Below are 17,969 nucleotides of genomic sequence, written 5' to 3' on the forward strand. Positions count from 1 at the left end.
TATTAGGAAATAGTTTTAAAAGAAAGAAAGAAAATGGTAGCTCTGCAATTTTTATCTCTATCTTGGTTAGTTAACCTACAAAGATAATTAATTTACATATTTTGTTGGCACATTATATATGTGTGTGTGTGTGCGCGCATGTGAGTATGTATATGAAAATCTGGGCAGGTCCCGTGACCTTTCATTCACCCATGTAAAATAGGCAGTTCTACATCTTCTTAAGTCATGAACATGGAGTCTCAACTTTCTAACAGTCCAGTCTGAGGTATGAACCAACACATCAATCTCCAATCAAAGTAAAGTCTCTTCTCACCCTCCCCCTGACTGAAGACCTATTGTTGAAGGTCAGACTTCTGTTCTCTCCCCGAAGTCCCTACTCCTGGAGGCTGGCTGATCCCTCGAGGGTGGAGGAAGTAGAGGCAGCCCTGGTGTATTAGAGCACTGGCTCCCAGAAGCCAGTTGTTAAATATCAGGAAAATTATGAGAAGATTGTTAAGCTATTGGTAGCTTGAAATCAGTCATGGTGGGTATGTTTACACCACAGAAATTGGCAAGTGTTATAAATCAGGACTTTTCCCTCTCTGGATAGCTGTTTTACTAACACACTATGTGACGGGTCAGGAAATGGGGAATTTGCCCTGGCTCTTGGTGGTTTCAACTAGAAAAAAACACAACATTAAGAGCTGTGAGTCGAGTTTATTCAGTGTCTTACTGAAGACTATAGCCTAGGAGACAGAAGACAGCCTCTCAGGTAGCTCTGAGAAACTGTTCCAAAGAGGTATAGGAGGAGCCAGTATATATACGTGCATTCAAGATCTCAGTGAAAGGTTACTGCTAGTCACGAGGATCAGACATTCAATGCTTTTAGTGCTTTTCTATGTATGGGGAGATGCAAGAATCTGGGGTCATTGAAATTCTTCCTTAGATATTCACTTTAACTACCTAGGGGCCCATATATCCAAAAGACAGAATGCTTCACCCTGAATTCCTTTCAGGGTATACTTGTAGGTCAGTAACTGCAGTGGCTAATGATTTGATCTTCGTAGAACTGCAATGGCAGGGAACATTCTTTGTTTACAGTGCCCCTTACTGGTCATAAATTTGACCCAGGTTTAGGAGGCAGTTCATGACCAATTTGTCTCACGGTGCTAGGAAGGCTCATTCCTAGGTCAGGCAAGGATTCCGTTGATAGGCCACTCACTGTGTTATTTCTGGATTAGGCCCTGTTAAGAGCATTCTTTGTTTACAGTGGCTGTGTGCTCTCTATACTTGTCAGACAGTTCACCTCTTCTCCCCTGACCTGTGAGTTCTTTGGAGGCTCCCATCATCAGGTACCTCTTTGTGATGGGCAGTGCATATTGTCCTTTGACAGGCCACTCCCAACCCTCAATCAGCTTCTGGTTTTAGATGATCAATCCATGGATTCCTGTTGTCAGAGGTCTTTTTGTGCTCTGGGCAGGATCCTTTCTGATACTACCTCAGAACAGCATTTCTATTGTACTCATTTTATTTTGTTGCATAAAAAAATTACCAGAAACTTAGTGGCTTGAAATCACACACATTTCTTATCTCAGTTTCCATGGGTCAGGAGTCTGGGCACAACTTAGCTGGGTTCTCTGCTTAAGGTCTCACAAGGCTACAGTCAAGGTTCACATGGGATACATTTCTTTCTGGAGCTCAGGCTCCTCTTCCAAGCTCATGAGATTGATGGCAGAACTCATTTCCTAGTGGTTGTAGGATTGGGGTCCATGTTTTCTTGCTGGTCATCAACCAGGGACTGCTCTTAGCTCCTAGAACATGCAGTTCTCTGTCATATTCCCTCTCAAGGTGCTTTGACAGCATGGCAACTACTCTTTCAAAGACAGAAGTTGAATCTCTAGCCTGGTTGCAAAGAGGAAGTCTTATGCAATGGAATGTAATGTGACACAAGTGACTATCCCATCCTCTTTACCTAATCAAGGGAGGGACACTCCAACACTTCACAACACAATGTAGCATAGTCAAAGAAGTGACATCCAATCACTTTTGCCATGTTCTATCAGCTAGAGGCCAGTCAGAGGTTCTGCCCATATTCTAGAGGAGGGAATTCTATGGGATTGTGACTCATTGGAGGTCAACTTAGGTTGTGTTTGCCATACCCTCTGTAGGTTCTACATCTGGATCCTGAGTTTCACAGATGTTTGACCCACCATCAGAGGGAAGCACAGTTCTCAACACACACCCAGCTTTCTCTCTGTCTTGCCACCAAAGCAGCCTACTGGGTTCTCTTTCCTTCAAGATTTCCTGGGCAGGAGTTAGAGACATTTCTACTGTGTTCCACTAGAGGACGGCGTGTGATTCCCTCTGGTGGTCACTTTGAAGCCCATTTTCTTTGGACTTGAAGCTAAGGAAGTTGAAACTGACATTTCGTCCCTGCCCTTTTGGTGGAAAAAGAACTGGTTATCACAGCATAAATGTCTTCAAAGAATTCTCCTCAAATTTTCTTTCTTCTTCATATTCTGGCTTCTTTGTGTAAATTTAATCTTGCCAGTGAGCTCAAGAGATAGAGTCTTCAATTTCCACCATAGGGAACCAATAGGTTACCATGTAAAATTCATAAACTAAGAACAGCAGCATGCGTATCTTATTTTAAAATGTGAATGAATACTAGAGGAAATAGTTAAAAGATTAAAAACTGGGTGTCATTGGAAAGCAGGACTGGGTATGGGCAAGGGTGAGGAAGGTCACTGCTATTTTTCTTTATAGTCTTTGTAGGACTAATTTGTAGAACAGAATACCTACCTGTATGATTTGGATTTGAAAGAAGATATGCTCAAAGAGTCACTTTCCTTTGGTCTTTGACTTTTCATATGCTACTGGAGGACCAAACAAAGGAATTTTTATTCTTCAGTTTATTCATCTGCTAAGTGAGCACTGCTAAGTGAGCACAGCAATGCTTTTGAAATTAAGAAATGAAAACTCTTGGTAAAATGTTTTGAGACCTTGTAAGGAAACATGCCTAAAAATGTTAGTTGTGATGGGCCAATTTGCCATCATCAAACCTTCTATATTTTGAGTCAAATACTCTTTGTCTAAGTTATTTCTATTCCAAAGCTACAATTCAGTCTCAGCTGAAAATGTATTTGTGGAACATAAGCTACATTGATGCCTTGTTGTTTTTTTAAAATTTATTGATTTTTCGGCTGCTTTGGGTCTTGGTTGCTGTGCGCAGGCTTTCTCTAGTTGTGGCGAGTGGGGGCTACTCTTCATTGTGGTGCGCGGGCTTCTCATTGTGGTGGTTTCTCTTGTTGCGGAGCTTGGGCTTTAGGCATGAAGGCTTCAGTAGTTGCGGTGCGTGGGCTCAGTAGTTGTGGCTTGTGGGCTCTAGAGCGCAGGCTCAGTAGTTGTGGCGCATGGGCTTAGTTGCTCTGGAGCATGTGGGATCTTCCTGGACTAGGGCTTGAACCCATGTCCCCTGCATTGGCAGGCAGATTCTTTTTTTTCCTGCAAGAAACCCACTTTATTTATTTATTAAAAAAAATTCTTTTAAACATCTTTATTGAAATCTAATTGCTTTACAATGGTGTGTTAGTTTCTGCTTTGTAACAAAGTGAATCAGCTATACATATACATATATCCTCATATCTCCTCCCTCTTGCGCTCCCTCCCACCTTCCCTATCCCACCCCTCTAGGTGGTCACAAAGCACCGAGCTGATCTCCCTGTGCTATGTGGCTGCTTCCCACTAGCTCTCTATTTTACATTTGGTAGTGTATGTATGTCCATGCCACTCTCTTACTTTGTCCCAGCTTACCCTTCCCCCTCCCCGTGTCCTCAAGTCCATTCTCTACATCTGCATCTTTATTCCTGTCCTGCCCCTAGGTTCTTCAGAGCCATTTTTTTTTTCTTTTTAGATTCCATATATATGTGTTAACATATGGTATTTGTTTTTCTCTTTCTGACTTACTTCACTCTGTATGGCAGACTCTAGGTCCATCCACCTCACTACAAATAACTCAATTTCGTTTCTTTTTATGGCTGAGTAATATTCCATTGTATATAAGTGCCACATCTTCTTTATCCATGCATCTGTCAATGGACACTTAGGTTGCTTCCATGTCCTGGCTACTATAAATAGAGCTGCAATGAACATTGTGGTACATGACCTTTTGAATTATGATTTTCTCAGGGTATATGCCCAGTAGTGGGATTGCTGGGTTGTATGGTAGTTCTGTTTTTAGTCTTTTAAGGAACCTCCATACTGTTCTCCATAGTGGCTGTATCAATGTACATTCCCACCAACAGTGCAAGAGGGATCCCTTTTCTCCACACCCTCTCCAGCATTTATTGTTTGTAGATTTTCTGATGATGACCATTATGACTGGTGTGAGATGATACCTCATTGTAGGTTTTTTGTTTGTTTGTTTTTTGTTTTGCGGTACGTGGGCCTCTCACTGTTGCGGCCTCTCCCGTTGCGGAGCACAGGCTCTGGATGCGCAGGCTCAGCGGCCATGGCTCACGGGCCTAGCCGCTCCGCGGCATGTGAGATCTTCCCGGACCGGGGCATGAACCCGTGTCCTCTGCATCGGCAGGCGGGCTCCCAACCACTGCGCCACCAGGGAAGCCCCCTCATTGTAGTTTTGATTTGCATTTCTCTAATGATTAGTGATGCTGAGCATCCTTTCATGTGTTTGTTGGCAATGTGTATATCTTTGGAGAAATGTCTATTTAGGTCTTCTACCCATTTTAGGATTGGGTTGTTTGTTTTTTTGATATTGAGCTGCATGAGCTGCTTGTAAATTTTGGACATTAATCCTTTGTCAGTTGCTTCATTTGCAAATATTTTCTCCCATTCTGAGGGCTGTCTTTTCGTCTTGTTTATGTTTTCCTTTGCTGTGCAAAAGATTATAAGTTTCATTAGGTCCCATTTGTTTATTTTTGTTTTTATTTCCATTTCTCTAGGAGGTGGGTCAAAAAAGATCTTGCTGTGATTTATATCATAGAGTGTTGGCAGATGAATTCTTAACCACTGTGGCATGGCACCAGGGAAACCCTGATGCCTTATATTTTAAATGGCTTAATGTTGAATTGTTAATTGTATGTTAGACATTTTTGTGAGTCAGTGCTCACTTTAGTGGAACACATTATGTCTAAAGTATACACTAATCTTCTTCATTATATTAATCTTCCACATTAATATCTTAGGCATATAAATATATATATACAGAGGTGGGGGGAGAGGGAGAGACATTGGACACATAAATCTTGTGGTGTAGAAAATCACAGCAAATCTTGAAGTGCTGAGAGCAGCATTCATAGCTGGGAACCAACTCGCCAGTGTAACATGAGGCAACCTGTTTCAGTAATCAGAAGGCTTAGGCCAAAGTCACAGCAGGGATCGGTGCCGTAATCAGCAGCTAGAATTGTCAGTATCTAGGCTTGAGTGGCCTGATGCTCCAGGAACTCTCTTTCGAGCTGAACTTTCCAACACTTGAAAGGGAAATTTGAAAGCAGCAGTTCCTGTTAAACTTAATTGTTTATCTGTAGCAAATTGACTCGGGCCATTTTGGAAATGCACAGCTCTTAAGTTAGTTTTGGTAGATAACAGGAGATTTCAATGGTTTGATGCTGCTCTCTCATCACCTTGATATGAACTGATGATGAAAGAAATTCTCAGACAAAATTCTGAGTCACATATGGACATTCATTAACATTTATTACTAGGCAGGGCCAGGCTAGCTTGTTCTACTCTTTAAGACTGAGGAGGTCTTAGGTCTCTGACTTTAGGTGATTTAACTACCCATTACATGGAAGGTTTAGTTGAGGCAGACACACCGATTTCCTGAGACAGGATTCTGTTACTCTGACAGGTGACATCAGGCAAACAGAAGTCTTCTGACCTCCCAGCTGGATACAGGACAGCGGGCACAGGCTATAGGTCAGGTTAAAATTTTATTATAGGGTGGGGAGTCTCTTGAAACTATGTTATTGTACCTCCTCTATATATCCGGGGTGTCATTAATTTCATCACTGAGAGCCCATTTCTAATATTCTTTATGCTAATTTCCTAAGCCTCTGGTGTGGATAGAGAAAAAGATACCTGAAGGCTGTGCTAGCCTCCTCTGGAGTGTGGGCTTCCCAATTAACTATAACTAAGTAGCTTACTGACCATCCCTGGGATGGGAATTTCTGCTTAGGACAGCACACTACACCTAAGGCTTTACTTAAACTAACACATGCTATTTATGCTGAAGTATTTTAAAGCAAAACATAGGCATGGTAACAATGTCCATGGATTACGTACAGTTGCATTTTCTAACAAATATTGTTCTCCTGGAGCAGGCAAGCACGTATTATTGAGAACAAAACACTTGAGGGGATGATACTGCATTCATCTCTCACATTGGAGATTGATGTTTCAGCTGTGGACCAAAAGGGAACATAAATTTTGTTGTTTCACTTCATTCTTTGTCCATTTCTGAAATAAACTTGGCAAACAGACTGCAGGCTCCTGGTTATCACTAAGCTGCCCCAAACCATTGGAAGCTCTTCATCTCTTCTCAGTGGCACTAGCAGAAAATTGATGTCTTATTCATGGCATTAGTTCGAGCCTAATGGCATCTCTCAAGTAAAGACATGCTCTTTATTTAATGAGTCTACACCCCCAGGTTAGCTCCGAGGGAAAAAATTTCTCTCTCTTTCCTACCCCTCCCTCCCTCCTCTCCCCTTCCTCCCATCTACCTTTCTCTTTCCCCACTGCCTGTCTTCTCTCTTCTACTTTCTGTGTTATTTTTTGATCTGTTCTAATAAGTTAATTGATTGCTTGGTTCTTTGTATTAAACAGGACTGAGCTACTTCTACAAAGGAAGTTGGTTAGATTTTCATTATTCTAGCTCATAAGAAAGATCTTCTAGGTATCACAACTTCTGTTTCTGCTACATGTTTTAAATGTTGCAAATCTACAGATTATCCCATGGCCAATAACACTGTGTCTGGGTAACTCTACCTCTCTGCTGAGCCTTTTCTTGGTGCCTTCGTCTCCTTTTACCAGGTGTCACGGATCATTAGTTCCTACTGGCAGGCTCTCAAACACTCAGGTTGCCTTTTTTGTTTGTTTTTGTTTTTTTTAATTGGAGTATAATTGCTTTACAATGTTGTGTTAGCTTCTGCCGCACAGTGGAAGTGAATCAGCCATATGCATACACACATCCCCTCCGTCTTGGACCTCCCTCCCACCCCCCCCCATCCCACCCAACTCGGCAATCACAGAGCACTGAACTGAGCTCCCTGCGCTATATAGCAGGTTCCTACTAGCTATGTATTGTACACGTGGTACTGTATTTATGTCAAAACTAATCTCCCAATTCATCCCAGCTTCCCCTTCCCCCCCACCTTGTCCACACGTCCATTCTCTATGTCTGCCTTTCTATTTCTGCCCTGCAAATAGGTTCATCTGTATCATTTTTCTAGATTCCACCTATATACATTAATATACGAAATTTGTTTTTCTTTCTGACTTACTTCACTCTGTATGACAGGCTCTAGGTCCATCCACATCTCTACAAATGACCCAGTTTCATTTCTTTTTATGGCTCAGTAATATTCCATTATATATATGTACCACATCTTCTTTATCCATTCATCTGTCGATGGACATTTAGGTTGCTTCCTTGTCCTGGCTATTGTAAATAGTGCAGTGAACATTGGGGTACATGTGTATTTTTTTTTTTTTTTTTTTTGTTACGGTACGTGGGCCTCTCACTGTTGTGGCCTCTCTCGCTGCGGAACACAGGCTCCGGACGCGCAGGCTCAGCGGCCATGGCTCATGGGCCTAGCCGCTCCGCAGCATGTGGGATCTTCCCGGACTGGGGCACGAACCCTTGTCCCCTGCATCAGCAGGCGGACTCTCAACCACTGCGCCACCAGGGAAGCCCACATGTGTATTTTTGAATTATGGTTTTCTCTGGATATATGCCCAGGAGTGGGATTGCTGGATAATATGGTAGCTCTATTTTTAGTTTTTTAAGGACCCTCCATACTGTTGTCCATAGTGGCTGTATCAATTTACATTCCCACCAACAGTATAGGAGGGTTCCCTTTTCTCCACACCTTCTCCAGCATTTATTGTTTGTAGATTTTCTGACGATGGCCATTCTGACTGGTGTGAGGTGATACCTCATTGTAGTTTTGATTTGCATTTCTTTAATAATTAGTGCTGTTGAGCATCTTTTCATGTGTCTCTTTGCCATCTGTATGTCTTCTTTGGAGAAATGTCTGTTTAGGTCTTCTGCCCAGTTTTTGATTGGGTTGTTTGTTTTTTTGTGATATTGAGCTTCATGAGCTCTTTGTATATATTGGAGATTAATCCTTTGTCTGTGGCTTCGTTTGCGATTATTTTCTCCCATTCTGTGGGTTGTCTTTTCATCTTGTTTATGGTTTCCTTTGCTGTGCAAAAGCTTTTAGTTTAATTAGGCCTCATTCACTTATTTTTGTTTTTATTTTCATTACTCTAGGAGGTGGGTCATAAAAGATCTTGCTGTGATTTATGTCAGAGTGTTTTTCCTATGTTTTCCTCTAAGAGTTTGATAGTGTCTGACCTTACATTTAGGTCTCGAATCCATTTTGAGTTTATCTTTGTGTATGATGTTAGGAAGTGTTCTAATTTCATTCTTTTACATGTAGCTGTCCAGTTTCCCCAGCACCACTTAATGAAGAGGCTGCCTTTTCTCCATTGTATATTCTTGCCTCCTTTGTCATAGATTAGGTGACCATTGGTGCATGGGTTTATCTCTGGGCTTTCTATCCTGTACCATTGATCTATATTTCTGTTTTTGTTCCAGTACCATACTGTCTTGATTACTGTAGCTTTGTAGTATAGTCTGAAGTCGGGGAGCCTGATTCCTCCAACTCCGTTTTTCTTTCTCAAGATTGCTTTGGCTATTTGGGATCTTTTGTGTTTCCATACAAATTGCATAATTTTTTGTTCTAATTCTGTGAAAAATGTCATTGGTAATTTGATAGGGATTGCATTGAACCTGTAGATTGCTTTGGGTAGTATAGTCATTTTCACAATATTGATTTTTCCAATCCAGGAGCATGGTATATCTCTCCATCTGTTTGTGTCATCTTTGATTTCTTTCATCAGTGTTTTATAGTTTTCTGAGTACAGGTCTTTTGCCTCCTTAGGTAGGTTTATTCCTAGGTATTTTATTCTTTTTGTTGCAATGGTAAATGGGAGTGTTTCCTTAATTTCTCTTTAAGATCTTTTGTTGTTAGTATATAGGAATGCAAGAGATTTCTGTGCATTAATTTTGTATCCTGCAACTTTACCAAATTCATTGATTAGTTCTAGTAGTTTTCTGGTGGCATATTTAGGATTTTCTATGTATAGTATCAAGTCACCTGCAAACAGGACAGTTTTATTTCTTCTTTTCCAATTTGTATTCCTTTTATTTCTTTTTCTTCTCTGGTTGCCATGGCTAGGACTTCCAAAACTATGTTGAATAGTAGTGGTGAGAATGGACATCCTTGTCTTGTTCCTGATCTTAGAAGAAATGCTTTCAGTTTTCCACCATTGAGAATGATGTTTGCTGTGGGTTTGTCATATATGGCCTTTATTACGTTGAGGTAGTTTCCCTCTATGCCCATTTCTTGGAGAGTTTTTATCATAAATGGCATTGAATTTTGTCAAAAGCTCTTTCTGCTTCTATTGAGATGATCATATGGTTTTTATTCTTTAATTCATTAATATGGTGTCACATTGATTGTTTTGCATATATTGAAGAATCGTTGCATCCCTGGGATAAATCCCACTTGATCATGGTATATGATTTTTTTTAATGTGTTGTTGGATTCTGTTTGCTAGTATTTTGTTGAGGATTTTTGGGTCTATGTTCATCAGTGATATTGGTCTGTAATTTTCTATTTTGTGATATCTTTGTCTGGTTTTGGTATCAGGGTGGTGGTGGCCTCGTAGAACGGCTTTGGGAGTGTTCCTCCCTCTGCAATTTTTTGAAAAAGTTTGAGAAGGATAGATGTTAACTCTTCTCTAAATGTTTGATAGAATTCGCCTGTGAAGCCATCTGGTCCTGGACTTTTGTTTGTTGGAAGATTTTTAATCACAGTTTCAATTTCATTACCTGTGATTGGTCTGTTTACATTTTCTAATTCTTCCTGTTTCAGTCTTGGAAGGTTGTACCTTTCCAAGAATTTGTCCATTTCTTCCAGGTTGTCCATTTTGTTGGCATATAGTTGCTTGTAGTATTCTCTTATGATCCTTTGTATTTCTGCAGTATCAGTTGTAACCTCTCCTTTTTTCATTTCTAATTTTATTGATTTGAGTCCTCTCCCCTTTTTTCTTGTTGAGTCTGCCTAAAGGTTTATCAATTTTGTTTATCTTCTCTAAGAACTGACCTTTAGTTTTATTGATCTTTGCTATTGTTTTGTTTTTATTTCATTTATTTCTGCTCTGACCTTTATTATTTCTTTCCTTCTACTAACTTTGGGTTTTCTTTGTTCTTTTTCTAGTTGCTTTATGTGTAAGGTTAGATTGTCTATTTGAGATTTTTCTTGTTTGTTGAGGTGAACTTGAATTGCTATAAACTTCCCTCTTAGAACTGCTTTTGCTGCATCCCATAGATTTTGGATCATCATGTTTTCATTGTCATTTGTTTCTAGGTATTTTTTTTTTCTTCTTCTTTGATTTCTTCAGTGAGCCTTGGTTATTTAGCAGTGCACTGTTTAGGCTCCATGTGTTTGTGGTTTTAACAGTTTTTTCCCTGTAATTGATTTTTAATCTCATAGCACTGTGGTTGGAAAAGATGCTTGATAAGGTTTCAGTTTTCTTAAATTTTTCAAGGCTTGATTTCTGACCCAAGATGTGATCTATTCTGGAGAACATTCCATGTGCACTTGAGAAGAAAGTGTATTCTTCTGCTTTCAAGTAGGATGTCCTATAAATATCAGTTAAGTCTATCTGTTCTATTGTGTCATTTAAAGCTTGTGTTTCCTTATTTATTTTCTGTCTGGATGATCTGTCTATTGGTGTAAGTGGGGTGTTAAAATTCCCCACTATTATTGTGTTGCTGTTGATTTCCCCTTTTATGGCTGTTAGCATTTGCCTTATGTATTCAGGTGCTCCTATGTTGGGTGCATAAATATTTATAATTGTTATGTTTTCTTCTTGGATTGATCCCTTGATCATTATGTAGTGTCCTTCCTTATCTCTTGTTACAGTGTTTATTTTAAAGTCTATCTTGTCTGATATGAGTATTGCTACTCCAGCTTTCTTGTGATTTCCATTTGCATGGAATATCTTTTTCTAGCCCCTCACTTTCAGTCTCTATGTGTCCCTAGGTCTGAAGTGGGTTTCTTATAGACAGCGTATATACTGGTTTTGTTTTGTATTCATTCAGCCAGTCTGTGTCTTTTGGTTGGAGCATTTGATCCATTTACATTCAAGGTGATTATCGACATGTATGCTCCTATTACCATTTTCTTAATTGATTTGGGTTTGTTTTTGTGGATCTTTTTCTTCTCTTGTGTTTCCTGCTTAGAGAAGTCCCTGTAGCATTTGTTGTAAAGCTGGTTTGGTGGTGCTGAATTCTCTTAGCTTTTGCTTGTCTGTAAAGCTTTTGATTTCTGCATCGAATCTGAATGAGATCCTTGCTGGGCAGAGTAATCTTGGTTGTAGGTTTTTTCCTTTCATCCCATTAAATATATCCTGCCACTCCCTTCTGGCCTGCAGAGTTTCTGCTGAGAAATCAACTGATAACCTTATGGAGATTCCTTTGTATGTTATTTGTTGCTTTTCCCTTGCTGCTTTTAATATTTTTCTTTGTATTTAATTTTTATTAGTTTGATTAATACGTGTCTTGTTGTGTTTCTCCTAGGTTTTTTCCTGTATGGGACTCTCTGCGCTTCCTGAACTTGAGTGGCTATTTCCTTTCCCATGTTAGGAAAGTTTTTGACTATAATCTCTTCAAATATTTTCTCAGACCCTTTCTATTTCTCTTCTTCTTCTGGGACCCCTATAATTCGAATGTTGGTGTGTTTAGTGTTGTCCCAGAGGTCTCTGAGACTGTCCTCAATTCTTTTCATTCTTTTTTCTTTATTCTGCTCCGTGGCAGTTATTTCCACCATTTTAACTTCCACCTCACTTATCTGTTCTTCTGCCTCAGTTATTCTGCTATTGATTCCTTCTAGAGTATTTTTAATTTCATTTATTGTGTTGTTCACCACTGTTTGTTTGCTCTTTAGTTCTTCTAGATCCTTGTTAAATGTTTCTTGTATTTTCTGCATTCTATTTCTGAGATTTTGGATCATCTTTACTATCATTATTCTGAATTCTTTTTCAGGTAGCTTGCCTATTTCCTCTTCATTTATTTGGTCTTGTAGGTTTTTACCTTGCTCCTTCGTCTGTAACCTATTTTTTTGTCATCTCATTTTTTATGATGGGTTGGGCCATATTCCTGTCTTACTGGTTGTTTGGCCTGAGGCACCCAGCACTGGAGTTTTGCAGGCAGTTGGGTAGAACCAGGTCTTGGTGCTGAGGACCTCTGGGAGGCCTCACTCTGATTGATATTCCCTGGGATCTGAGGTTCTCTGTTAGTCCAGGGGTTTGGACTTGGGGCTCCCACCACAGGAGCTCAGGCCCGACTCCTGGACTGGCAACCAAGATCCAGCAAGCTGTGTGGCCCAGCAAAAGCAAAGAAGAAAAAGGAGCAGTACAATAACAATGAATAAAAAATAAAATAAAATTAGAAAGATTAAAAAAAATGTTAGAAAAAAAATATAATTGAAACAAGGTAAAACAGAAACACAACAAAAAATAAATAAATAAAAAATAAAAAAGGGAATAAGCCAAAAGGAGCAGAACAATAACAAAGTATAAAGAATAAAATAAAATTAGAAAAATAAAAGATTTATTAGAAAAAATTAAAATATGAATGAATCAACAACAACAAGGTAAAACAGAACCATAACCCTTAGGTGTCCATGGTCCCCCTCACATTGTCTTTGGACATGTATTTATTTTTCCATTCATCCATTAAATATTTACTGATTACCTCTTATCAAGGGGAAGAGAATACACATAGAAATGAGGGAAATGCATCATCTAACCACAATGAAATACTTGTTGGCTCTTTAACAGTAGTGCTTAAATATTTCTTTGGGGCTCCTAACTCTACAAAACAAAGCATCTGGAGAATGGCATGTTAATTCCACTTCCAAAAGCCATGGGTTAAGACTATAAACCTAGGGGCTAGAATTAACCTTAGCTTCCCTTCCTCCCTTCCTTTTTCCCTTTCTTCCTTTATTTATTTATTTTTTAAAAATGTAGATTGGTCACTGGCCTGACAGCTCAATTAAGTGAGGCAAGCAAGGATTTCCCAGCTGGTGCCAACTCAAAATGGATTATATCAAAGGAGGGAAAGCATATTTCCCATCTGGAAAACACCAAAGATCTTGAACCTAGAAGCATGGATCAGTGCAATAAGGATGAACAAAGCCTTGAGAATTTGGCCAAACCATAATATCTCTGCGTTGTACCTTTGGAAAAAAATGAATAGAAAATATCTCTGGTTCACAGAGAAGTTATGTTGAGTCATCATTTACAGCCCCCACACAGAGCTCAACACAGAGCAGGTGCTCACTAAATACTTGTTAGCTGAAATAATGTTTGTCTCCAATTGCCTCTAAAGCACCTTCATCTGACCCAGTGGTATTTATGGACCTCCTGGTCACAGCCCTGCACTGGCTTTCTCAGTGTAGTATCTCCATGCAGGGAAACCTTCTAATCCCCAGTAAAATGAAAGACTGCATAAATATTCAGTAACTTGAAGATTTAGGTAAATGCTCAGTGTCCTACCTTTAAACATGTCTGCAAAGGATCTTGGTTTGCTCCTTGGAGATGAACCAAATGCTTTAGCTAATGATGGAACATTCTCTCTCCCTTTGCTTGTATAGATCTGGCTTAACTCAAAAATAAATGTTTCCTTAAGATGATTTCCAGCTTGACCTTTCTGAAGGCACAGGAAGCTGGCTTAACTGCAGCTGTCCAAGGTTGGAATGTCTTGATGCAGGAAGAACGGTGTTTCCAAGGAAAGTTCTTCGCCATTTCCTTGTTGGTTGTATTAATGTCCCAGTGTTCAACAAGTCAAAATCTATGGAGTAATGGATACAGTGGATAATAAGAAGTGGGTTTTTTTCTCTTAAACCAATGTAACACATTGAGATGCTTGTAACTGATGAGTGAGTTAGGCTCAGCATTCAGCAGTATGGCTAATCATATCAATTTGTAAAAAGCACGTAGAGGTACTCACTGGGTTAAAATGGTGGCTGTGCTTACAAAATGTGGCTGTTCAGTATCATTTTCCTGGAGTCATCTAGCTTAAAAACTTTCAAGTTATGGATAAGTAAGCTGACTTATCAAGAACCAGTGGGAGGGGACTTCACTGTAGCACAGTAGTTAAGAGTCTGCCTGCCAATGCAGGGGACATGGGTTCGAGCCCTGGTCCGGGAAGATCCCACATGCTGCAGAGCAGCTAAGCCCATGCGCAGCAACTGCTGAGCCAGCGTGCCACAACTACTGAAGCCCACGTGCCTAGAGCCCGTGCTCTGCAACAAGAGAAGCCACCACAGTGAGAAGCCCGCACTCCACAATGAAGAGTAGCCTCTGCTTGCTGCAACTAGAGAAAGCCCACGCACAGCAATGAAGACCCAAAGCAGACAAAAATAAAATAAAAAATAAATTTATAAAAAAAAGAACCAGTGGGAGGAGCATGGTGTTGGTATTTAAATCTCACCTCTTAATTGATATCAGGCAAACATATTCCCTTCTCTGAGAATTAATATCTCAATCTTGTAACAGGGCAACAACAGGGGGTGAGTAGGATTTTCTCTGTTGACTCAGAATCATCAGTAAGACCCAGAGCTGAGATGGTCCCCCAAATTCTAAGCCCTGAAAACTGCAGCTAGTGGGACCTGCTATCTTTTTGCATGTGTAACTGCGAAGGATTATTCCAACAGACCAGGCATTATCATTCCACTATCTCTTATCCCCTGCTGATGTATGAAAACCGAGAAGAAACCCTTTTGAGGGAGTGAAGTGCTCATTTCCATTTCCTCTCTTCTCTTTCACTGAAGAGAAGTCTAAGAGAATCATTCATACATTTGGGGGTAGCTAATGAAAGACCTACTGACATTTCATTTCCTGGTTGAATGTCTGCTTAGCAGAGCTGATGAACTACCTCTGAGCTGCTAGGTGAGAGAGAGGGAGAGAGAGAGTCACAGATGTGCAAGTATATGTACTTGCATGTTGGGGAAGGAACTCTCCAGTGGAGAGGCCACTAAGATTTCTTACCTCCCCCATTGACATGTGCCCCCTTTTAAGAGATGCTGAGAGGGCTCCTACATATACATGTTGTAGACCTACCAACTGGCCAAGGAAGTTAGAGTTTGGGGTCATGTGTCTCTAGAGGAATCTCATAATGAGGGACAAAAGAATGTGAAACAACAGTGCTAGCTGAGGTCAGCCAGACGAAATTTCATAAGGAACTGCCAATGCCTAGAGTTACGGCTTAGAGGGAGTGTTGGTGAGGGTAAAGCATGTTGTAGCCACAGACAAGTAGGGATGGGGGTTAAGGGGAAGCATGCAAGCTCACTCTGTCCTGCCCCAACTCTAAAGGAGATATTTCAGGGAAGAGGAGGAAGGGGGCTGGCATCTAACAAAGACCACACCCCTGGCTAGAGGAAGGGAGAGAATGTGATAAATTGGATATAGCATTAAATCTTAATCAAGTAAAGTGACTAAAAGCATAAACTTGGGCTAAGATGTTGTTGGGCAGTGGCTTGGTCTAGCATAGTTGGGTGCTGTTATTGGAAGGAAATAATGTAGTTTCAAATTCATAGCTTAAGAGTTGAGACTCTTCAATAACCCCCTCTCGCCTCCTAGTCCATTGTACTTCCTGCTATATGGTGCCCACTGGCTGCCACTTTCCAAATGTCATCTCTCTCATACTGTTCATAACATACTAAATATTTCATTCCCGCTCCCCCACATCCTGGTTATACAAACCCTTGTGTCAAATTCTACCTCGTCCCAGAAGTCTTCCTTAAGAACCCCACTTTCCACCCTACCTTTTCCCCATTGCCCTCCACCATTTTGGCATTTTCTGGAATCCATCATTTTCATTCCAATTGACCGCATGCTAGTTCAGGACCTCAAGTAATCTCACGTCTAAAGCGTTGCCACATACTACCCATGGCCAACTGGCAGAGCCCCTGCTGTATTTGGCAAGTTATGTGCTCTGAAACAGGGCAGAAGGAACCCAGAGGAGTATGTTTTTCTAAATTGCGCAGGGACTCTGTTAGCTCATCAGGTGCACACCTGTGGGGTCATAAATGCTCAGAGGGAGTATCTTTTCCTAAGTTGCCTGAAGGTAACCCTGCACTTTTTAACCGTCTCTTTCCCTCACACTAGTTACTCCTGGTTTCAAATTATCTTGTACATGGCTGGCAGATCAATTTTCTTTTTAATTAAGCAATTCTGTTTTTGGACATAAAAACCACACTCAAGGGAACCACCACCATCTCATATATATATATATATGGTGTTGTAGAAGGGCTGAAAAGAGACTCTGCTTGGGCATGCAGTGAAATGAAAAGCTTCCTAGCACCATGATTCTTAAAGTTTAATGTGTACACTAATCACAAACAAATCTCATTAAAATGTAGATTCTGATTCAGAAGGTCTGGGTGGAATGTGAGATTCTGTATCTCTAACAAGTGCTTAGGTGATGCCAATGATCTAAGGACTGCACTTTAAGTGGCAAGCATATCTCATTTAATTCTCGAGAAGATCCCTATTAGGTAAGGATTGTTTTTACTCCTACTCTATGAATGAGAAAACTGATGGTCAAACTGATTAAATAATTTGTTCAAGGTCACATATCTTGTAAGTAGAGGAACAGGAACTCATAGTCAGGTCTCCCTGATTCAATATCTCTTTTTAATCACCATAGTATATTCCCTCTAGAAGGGTTGGACAGAAGAGAATGGACTTAAGGAAGGAATTCCATTCAGGAAGTAAGACAGGCAAATTTGGTGATGAATTGGCCTTGATCTTTTCAATCAAGTTGGGGAGGAGGTCACTTGCTATTAGAAATGAAGCCTGGGGCAGTGGAAATGGAAGGCTTAAGGAGAGTTTGGAGGGTTTGGGGCAGCTGCAGTGGGCCGTGCGCTGGGGAATTAGCAGAAGGAGCGAGGGCTGTCTGCAGAAGGGAGGGCCCAGGTGAAGCTGGTAGATTAGATTTGCCAATGTTCTAAATCAGTGGTTCATAAACTCCACATTTGAATCACTTGTGCATCTTTTAAAACTTTCAAAGCTGAGGGCATACCCCAGACCAATTAAATCACCTTCTCTGGGGCTGGGACACAAAGATCAATATTTTTTGAAGGTACTCTGGTAATTCCAAAGTCAGATAATTTTGGGAACCAAAAAAAAAAATTGTTGTAGACTCTTTGCTTCTAATGCTAAAGGGGAAAAGTATTTAATTATTTATAAAGAGCCCAGGGAACATTAAATAATGGTTTTGGGTTTTGGCATTGTTCAGGGTTTGGCAAACTTCTTCTGTTTAGAGCCAGATAGTAAATAAAATATTTTAAGCTTTGTGGGCCAAGAGGCAAAATTAATATTATGTAAGTACTTACATAACAAGAGAGAAAAATTTCCACATTAATAGAAAACAAATTTTCTATTAATGAAATTAAAAACTTTATGGACACAACCTTAAATTTCATATAATTTCTATGTGTTATTAAATATTAGATTTCTTTTGATTTTTTTCAGTCCTTTAAAAATGTAAAATCATTCTTCACTCGTGGGCTATGAAGCACAGGCGGCCAATTGAATTTGGCCCCTGAGTTGAACGGTTGAAATTTGCTGACTCCTGATGTAGTTAATGATATGCTTTGATGAATCCAAAGAAG

General features: G+C 40.2%; 1 long non-coding RNA gene across 1 annotated transcript in view; it reads left to right on the forward strand.

Annotated features, from left to right (window-relative positions):
* The window catches only part of LOC141276013 (uncharacterized), an 83,933-nt gene that overhangs the window by 56,577 nt on the left and 9,387 nt on the right, over positions 1–17,969 (forward strand). The gene's annotated exons all lie outside the window — the stretch shown is intronic.

This window comes from Tursiops truncatus, chromosome 12 (assembly GCF_011762595.2).
Source record: "Tursiops truncatus isolate mTurTru1 chromosome 12, mTurTru1.mat.Y, whole genome shotgun sequence".
Taxonomy (NCBI): Eukaryota; Metazoa; Chordata; class Mammalia; order Artiodactyla; family Delphinidae; genus Tursiops; species Tursiops truncatus.